The sequence below is a fragment of the Myotis brandtii genome, unplaced genomic scaffold, assembly GCF_000412655.1.
Source record: "Myotis brandtii unplaced genomic scaffold, ASM41265v1 scaffold196, whole genome shotgun sequence".
In the NCBI taxonomy this organism is placed as follows: domain Eukaryota; kingdom Metazoa; phylum Chordata; class Mammalia; order Chiroptera; family Vespertilionidae; genus Myotis; species Myotis brandtii.
Genome location: NW_005357311.1, coordinates 6,708,747 through 6,716,980, shown reverse-complemented (window position 1 = coordinate 6,716,980; position 8,234 = coordinate 6,708,747). Strand labels below are relative to the sequence as shown.

Here is an 8,234-nt window from a genome sequence, read left to right as displayed (position 1 = left end):
TTTGTTAGATATTTACCTGTATTTCTGAATGTGGGTATTTTGGAGGGAAAATATTCAATTTGCTTGGAATTTCTGTATATAAGGGAAAAGTTAAGTTTTTAATAATTCAAGTATAAAATTTATTTCCACAGAGAGTTATAATTAGGTATTCATAAGAATTTAAAATAGGTTTTGAAAAGTTCATATATTTCAGTGCTAACAAACTAAATGAGAATGTTAAGGCTACTTTGCATTTCAAGTCAAAAACTTAAATACATTTTAGAACAATTACATTGAGTGTTTACTATCTTTAAAGTAATCACCTTACTTACCAAAGTGTCTGGATGGTCATATCAAGTTTTCATGTCACACATTCTGTACATATGTATGAACTGTGCATATAATTCAGGAGGACTTGGAAAGTTGTGGCTTTCCTCAGCTTCCCCACAGGTCGATCTTGAAGTCCTACACTTGTCCATATAAGCTTCACAGCAGCCTTAACTGAGTAACTCAGGTAGTAGTACTTAAAAGATACTTACGGAACACCTGAGCTAAACCTTGAAGCCGTTTCAATGGTTTGTCGTCCATATATCATCTGAACATTACTACTTTATACATATTAATGGAATCAATCCATTTTCAATTTCTTCTCTCACTTTTTCTCTTTCCCTTTTGGGTTTCCTTTTTGTGCCCTGCAGTTACCAGTTCCTTGGGTACAATCAAAACACTCCTGTCATGGCTGCATTGAAGAGCATATTGGTTTGGATTGACTGGCCTACCTTCATCATTTGACCTACTAAAAATACCCTGATAAAGGTCACACAGTTTCTGTTTCATTATGTTAATAGGACTGTTACACTGGGCTCGCTCGCTCGCTCGCTCTTGAGAGTTTCTTTCTTTGCTTGCAAATTACATACAGCATCTTCTGGATTCAAAATTATGTCCAGTTTGCTCTTATGACAGTTCTGAGCAGCAACTTTACTTGTCTCTCTTTGTCTGATATCACGGACGAGTGACACTTGTAGATCTGTCAGGTAGTACTCAGCATGCTATTGAAAGGATCAACAGGCATGCGGACAATTTCATCTACAGAAAAAGGGATGTGCGGAGCTTTAGCATGGCATCCATCATAACTTAAGTTTCTGTCTGTGTCATTCAGGGACCTACTCCTTATTTTCTGTGACTTCCCAGGCCATGGAAAAGATTCAGAAGTGGATTCTGATACACTTGGCTGTAAATGGTAAGTGTGGTTATGGAATATGTTGAAATGCAAGGTCCCTGTGGAAACCAGAATCACTCCTGAGATCCATGTGACAAAGCTTACTGGGGTCTTCTAAGGCATGGTGGGAGAGATTCAAGGTTACTATTAGAACCTATAGCACCTTCACACATAGAGGAATTAGACTTGGTGACAGAGGGGCTATTATGGCTTGACTTTAAGGAAAGCCCAGAATCTGAATCTGATTCTTCAAAAATGATCCATTGGATCAAAAGCTTATTTTGTAGTCCAAGACATTAATTTTATCTCATAAAATATGTTTATATCAAGATCATATAAAAGGTCTGGCTTGTTAGATTCCTTATCTGATGGTGAACAAGTGGAACAAATCCTGTCATATTAGTTCCAGGATGGGTGGATTCAGGGTTGGTGATATGAAAATTTAACTGCAGAAATGGTTCTTGTGGCTGTGGAATCCTTGCTACTGAACCTCTTCTAAATGCATTGTAACGTGGCCTCGTGGAGATTCACATTGTGACTTATAGCCTGGCTAAAATTCACATTATAATATGCTGAAGAATTCATGCCATCACTGATACTTCCTGGAAGAGGAGGAGTATTTCTCAGCGAGGTTCCCTGAAAAAGGAAGGGAAGTCTAGCCAGCATGGCTCAGTGGTTGAGCACCAACCTATGAACCAGGAGGTCAGGGTTCGATTCCCAGTCAGGTCACATGCCTGGGTTGCTGGCTCAATCCCCAGTGTGGGGTATGCAGAAGGTAGCCAATCAATGATTCTATCTCATCATAGATGTTTCTCTCTCTCTCTCTCCCTCTCCCTTCCTCTCTGAAACCAATAAAAATATTTTTTTCAAGGAAGGGGGAAGAAGTACTTTAATATACACAACCCAATTTCAACAGTAGTTCTAGTACCTAATAAAGAATTTTCTTTCCTCGCTTTCGTCAGTTCCTTTGTACAAATGGGGATATGCCATTGGCTATGACTAGCTTTCCCCAGTTAAATAATACAGGCAACTCCATACAGGAGAGAACTTAGCACAGAAGAGCACTCCTTTGTGCCAGGTACGTTGACATGGATTAGAATGTCATTTCCTCCTCAGAGCAGCCATGCAAGAACGGCATTATTACTAGCGTTGCAGGGAGCAGGAAAACGGGTGTGGAAACGTGAATGGTAGAAGAGCCCCTCTGCCATGGCTGTGAGTGTCTGTGCCTGTAGAGTCTCCTAGAAACATACTGCAGTGTCTCTACCAATACCCAGGCCACCACCTGACAGGGGTGAGGATGGTTCTGGAACTTCTAGCCTGCCAGCAGGGAAGACTTCCACCACTGTTCACTGGTACAAGTCCCTCATTAAGTGCTGGGAGATCCCCAGCCCCCAAATAGCCATCCTCCCTCCAGTTACCCCTGCTGTTTAGGAAATGTAAAATTCACCCTCCAGTCTTTTCACCTATAAAAAAAGAAATGCTAAATTGCCTAACCAAGCCTCTCATCTCGAGGCGTGTCACTCTGTACACTCTGAAGTTCACAAATTCATAAGTAAGGCAGATATTTTCACACGAAGTGCAAAGTACGAACTGCACAACTCAAAAATGGCATTTTGACAGAGTGCCAACTTTCCAGTGCTTCTTATTTTATTCCTGTGACAAAACTAAGCCATGCTCACTTCCCTCTGATGTATGACTCCATGAATAAAAGATGTTCCCTGACACTAATTCACCCTGCCTCTTTGACTGCCCACCATGCCCTCTGCATTTGTCTAGAAAGTGGGTGGGTTTCGGAGGAGATATGGCACCCCACCCCCGAACTCTATTGATCACTGTACAGGGGCACCTCATTAAGCAGTTGGTGTCACCTGCTAATGCAGCGACCCAGGTTTCAGTTAATGGCTGTTGATAATTCTGTGTGTGTTTTTGTTTTGTTTTGTTTTTGAGAGTTTGGCTGTAGGGAATTCTGGCTCACTCTCAAACTCAAAGCACCAAAACAAAGTCTTTAAGAAAATTCAGGACACCCATATGAGTGAGAGAAATCCATTCTTTCTTTTAAGAAGATGATTTTCCAAAGCTTGCTAATTAACCAATTAAAAACAGGTGGTGGAGACTATTGACTGCTCTGCTTCCTCTCCTAAGGGTAACAGTTCAAAAGAAGTTGAAGGAGAACTTCAACTGGATAGAGTCAGGGTCCATGGATTTCTACTCACAGCTCTGCCTCGAGCTGTGTGCCTGAGCCAAGACACTTCATGTCTCTGGTCCTCAGTTTCCCATTTATAAAAATAGATGGGTATATGAGTTGTTAGTATCCCAGTGGCAATGGACTCAAGGTTACCTACTCAAGCTAATAAAGCTCCCGAGAAACTATTGTACACCACCAGAATGGCAACTTATAGTCTTATGATTAGAAGAAATATAACTATCAAGCAGATTGGACATAGCATAGATTTCAAGTTGTTCGATTTCCAACTGCATTTAAAATGCACCCCAAAAAAGCCTCTCAATCACTACTGTGCTGAGCAGTGGTCACAGTTTGGGTATTGATAGTGAGGATTACCCAGAGAATTAATTGGATGAGAGATACATAAGTACCCAGGATTTTGCTTGCCACCATCACTTATTTTATAACTGTAATACTGTTGTTTTTTAATTCATTGCCCTGAAAATGGTACTGGGAATAGAGTAAGAAATCTACGGTATCATCAGATTAGGAAGATACCTGCCTTCAAAAGTTGACTCTATTCCCTGCCATGTTCCTTATTCATCTCATAATTCCTTCCTGCTTTTGCCTTCCCAATTTACAACTGATTTGCACACAAAAAATTCAATGACAATATTTTTATTCAAGATGCAGAACCCCCAAATCACATAAGCAAGACATACAATGGTCTGGCAAGCAGCTAGTCCCACGCTGAGCCAGAATGTGCACTCAATACCTACTGACTGATGGATTGATCTAGTGCTGGGATCAGCCTTTCATTCTCTGTCCCACTGTGCTGTAAGATCATACACATGGTGTTTCCCATTCAAATGACCTATGTCTCTATCCCCCAAGCGGTAAAATTCAGGTGACAGTATCTGCCTGTACACATTCCCCAGAATTTTGCAGCAACTGATGGAGTCATGCCTGTGAACTATTCTGAGCTCTTCAGAAAAAGTCATACCACTCACAGAAGGCCATGTGATTGGGAAGTATTTATTTATACAATGGATGAATACAATGGATGACAGCAGTTCGCATGGATGATCTCATGAAATTGAAGAACTAAACACACACACACACTAGCAAGAGTGCAACAGAGGAGGTTCATGCATTATGAATTTCTGACAGCCATGAATAATACATTGCTCAAATTTTAAAATGCAATAAGTAAACTTCTAGGTGCCATTAATATTTGTATATAAATATTTCAAAAGCTCCATGTAAATATTCCCATAGTCACTTCAGTTCATTGTGATCAAAAGAACATATGTCCTCAACTCTACACTAAGCCAATGGAGATAGTTTTGGAGAAATGCAGGGCTGAATGAATCGAAGAGTAATTGCAAGCCCTCCTTGAAAAATCCCCCATCAATTGTATTTTTCTAATGGAGCACTGATTTGGATGACTACAGAAGACACTGGCTACATTTAAATATTTTAAAAAGGAAGGAGAGCGATTACAAAAAAGGAGGGGGCCAATTATATCAATTTAGACTGTTCAGCTTATTCTAAACTGACAAAGCAAGGATCTGAAAAGTTGAAAATACAGCTTTAGACCTTTCTAGGAGAAAGGCAAGGTGAGCAACTCCTAGAGAGCAGTCATCCAGAGAAAGCCAGGTGGCACCCCCTCTCATGAATCACCAGGGAGAGACAAGGGATTGATGAATACATCTCAGGCCTTGGTCTTGTCCTCAACTTCACACTCAGAAACTTACTAGTAGTTGTTAGTGTCCCAGAGACAATCGACTCAAGGTTAGCTACCAAAGCTCCCGAGAAACTATTGTACACCATCAGAATAGCAACTTATAGTTTTATGCTTAGAAGAAATATAATTATCAAGCAGATTGGACATTTGCACTGGCCTAATCAGTACATTTTATCCTTGTATTAAAAAAATCAAAATATTAGAAAGCTTGGTGATTTAGAACAGGGACTGGAGTAAAGGGCCAGAGAGCAAATATTTTAGCCCTTAGTAAATAGTGAGCCATACGATCTGTGGCAGCTATTCAACGGCAACCCAGATGTGGCCTGAAGACTATTATCTAGAACAGGGGAAGTTGACTATATGAGTTAACGCTAAAGGGAATGAGGCTCAAATAGGTGGGGGGGTTTTAGGGATATTACCACTGGGTACTCTCTCTCTTAAAAAAATGTTCAGATGGACCCTGAAATATTTCCATTTCTCTCTTCTTGGACTTGTGGTTGGCAACTTCCTTTTGGAATGTTCTATTCCTACTTTAGGAATATTAATAACTCTTATCTTATAATAAAATTAAATGAAAAACACATTCTTAATCTTATAAACAAAAAAAGTGAGATATAAGAAATAGCTGATTCTCTTAATGATTAATGGGATGAAACCTGAACCCTAGACAATACCACATGTGGGGAAATACCAAGGGTCCTGGTTGCAATCCAAGAGGTGTTCTGCTTAGGCTGTTTTACTGGGGCTTAAACAACTCATTCCTTCTCTTTTTACTCTGGCCCAAGTATTAGGGAAATTCCTCCATGGTCTTTCTTTCCCCACCTATCAGAGAAATACACTTGAGGTTGTGTAAAAGAAACTTGGTGGACAATAAACAGGCTACAGGTGTCTTTTGTTTTGTTTTGCTTTTGGTTGCAGAAATGGGGTCACTGTTAGTATGTCTGTCCAGACTTCCTGGGTTCAGGTTCCTCAGCATTTGTGGTCCCTGGACCATGTTTTCTCTTGGGTCTTCAGAGCTGCCAATGTACTACGCCTACTTCCCCACTGTGTTAGCATCTGCCATTGCTGATGCACACTATCTGCTGCCTCTGCTCTCTCTAAGCCAAATGGAAGGAAGCTTTCCCTCTTTTGACAGGATGCTACTTTCATCTCAGCCTGAAAGTCTATAAATGAGCTATGGGTGTCTGAAATTATATGTAAGATTTATGTAGACTGATTGGTACATTTTTCTCAAGAAAACGCACACAGCTTTCCACAAATTCTCAAGCAAGTAAATGATACCCCCAAAATTGAAACAATAACCACATTGTAATTGTTTAAGTGGAAAATGCATCAAATACAGATCTACTTGTGCAATTTCAATGGTATGAACTTAGCAGAGAGAGAGAAATCACAATGTAAACAATGCAGACAAATAATAACAATAACAATAAATAATAATGATTATGCAGATAATCCATCCACCTCTGTGCTCAGTGAGTTCATACCAAGCTTGAGCCTGAGATGCAGACCTAAATCTGCAGTCCTCACTTGGGAATAAATGTCGATGAGACTATAATATTTCTTCTAAGAACTACAAGAAGTGCATTAAAGAACATTATCCAAGAAAGATGTTCTCTCTGAGACCATGATCATGACAGACCTAGAAAGAGGAAAATAATGTACACTTTCTCCCAGAAGAGTCTGTATTCTTGCTTCCTCCTCCCTCGCCTCTTTTAGTTCCTTCTCCCTTCCCACCGCCATGCCGATGCCCTTCTCTTTTACCATCCCGTTAGAAATGCTGTCTCTGAAATTTCATAGAAGGCATCGTTCCCATCACTTCCGACTGGAAAATATGCAGTGTTTCTACTTTTTCTAGACTCAGAATACATTTACAAACTTGAGCTAACATACAGGAAGGAGGACAAGGAAGGATGCGGAGACATGTAGCCTACATTTGAATGTCAGCGTAAGCTCTCCATCTACCTCCCTGGTGCCCTTCCAGAGTCACCAACCCTGCCCCACACAGTGGAGCCTAACACAGAACACAAAGCAACCTCTCAGGCAAAACCAGGCCGGCAGCCTCCTCGAAGACAGCATTTGAGTTCTGGGGGACTAGTCAGAGTGAGTTTCCAGAGGGAACAATTACTCTGGATTTTTAGATAGTGGTCACTGATCATTATTATATTTGTCGTTTAAAGTAGCCTAAAATTCAAAGCTTTCCATCCTCAAGTTTCATCTCTGCCCTGTAGCCTTTACTGAACATTTTAGTTCAAACTATGTTTCCCTATTCTCTTAACTGCACTAGCAGTGAGAATTGGAAGCATACAGACAATTATTCTCTGATAAATGGAAAATAAAATGGTGTCAGCTTAGGAGAACTCGGTGGATCACAAAAGCAAAACGATGTCCTCTAATATCAAATTTCACTAATCTTCAAGCCTCACCTCCTGACCTGGGCTGCAGAGAAATGAATGAAAGTTCAGTTGATTAAAAACAAACAAAAAAACAAAGGGGGCCTCTGTCAGCTAGTCTGATGATAAAACACACTAATAATATTCTAGAGCAAAAAAATAGCATGGACATAAATACACACACACACACACACACACACACACACACACACACACACACACTCTGAGAACCTAACAGTGAAAAGATAATGGCTTTGTATGTATGTAGGATGACAGAGGTGATGGGATCAAAGTGGCCTGTGGACCTAGGCAGAGACTCTCCAGCATGGAAGGAGGAGACACCCTGCTCTCCTAAAGGGTGAGGTGCACACTGGGCAGGACGAGGCAAAGGTGCTGGGAGGGCCCAGCTCTATGGCACCCACTCTGGTGATGGAAGACTCTGAAATAACTAGTAAGAGTAATCAGAGCAGTGGGTGGGCCTCAGCGACAGGACCTCCATGGCAGAAGTGGAAGAAGTAGCAGCTGGACTAGGATAAGAAGGGGGATGGAGCTCAGTGTCTTGGCTGCAGGGGCAACATTAATGAGGCCACAAAGGAGAGAGCTGAGTATCCTAGCCTCTCCCCTAGGCATGGCCAGGGGAGCTCCAGATAGAGTCTTATATATCTGGGATCTAGCACAGTATCTCGCTCCTAATAAGTGGTTAATAAATAATTGAAAAAAGGAGAGAAGGAG

The 8,234-nt window shown here is 40.9% G+C and overlaps 1 pseudogene; it reads right to left on the bottom strand.

The window, feature by feature from the left end:
* Positions 1–586: 586 nt before the first annotated feature.
* On the bottom strand, positions 587–1,798 carry LOC102259198 (annotated as a pseudogene).
* Between the last annotated feature and the right edge of the window lie 6,436 nt (positions 1,799–8,234).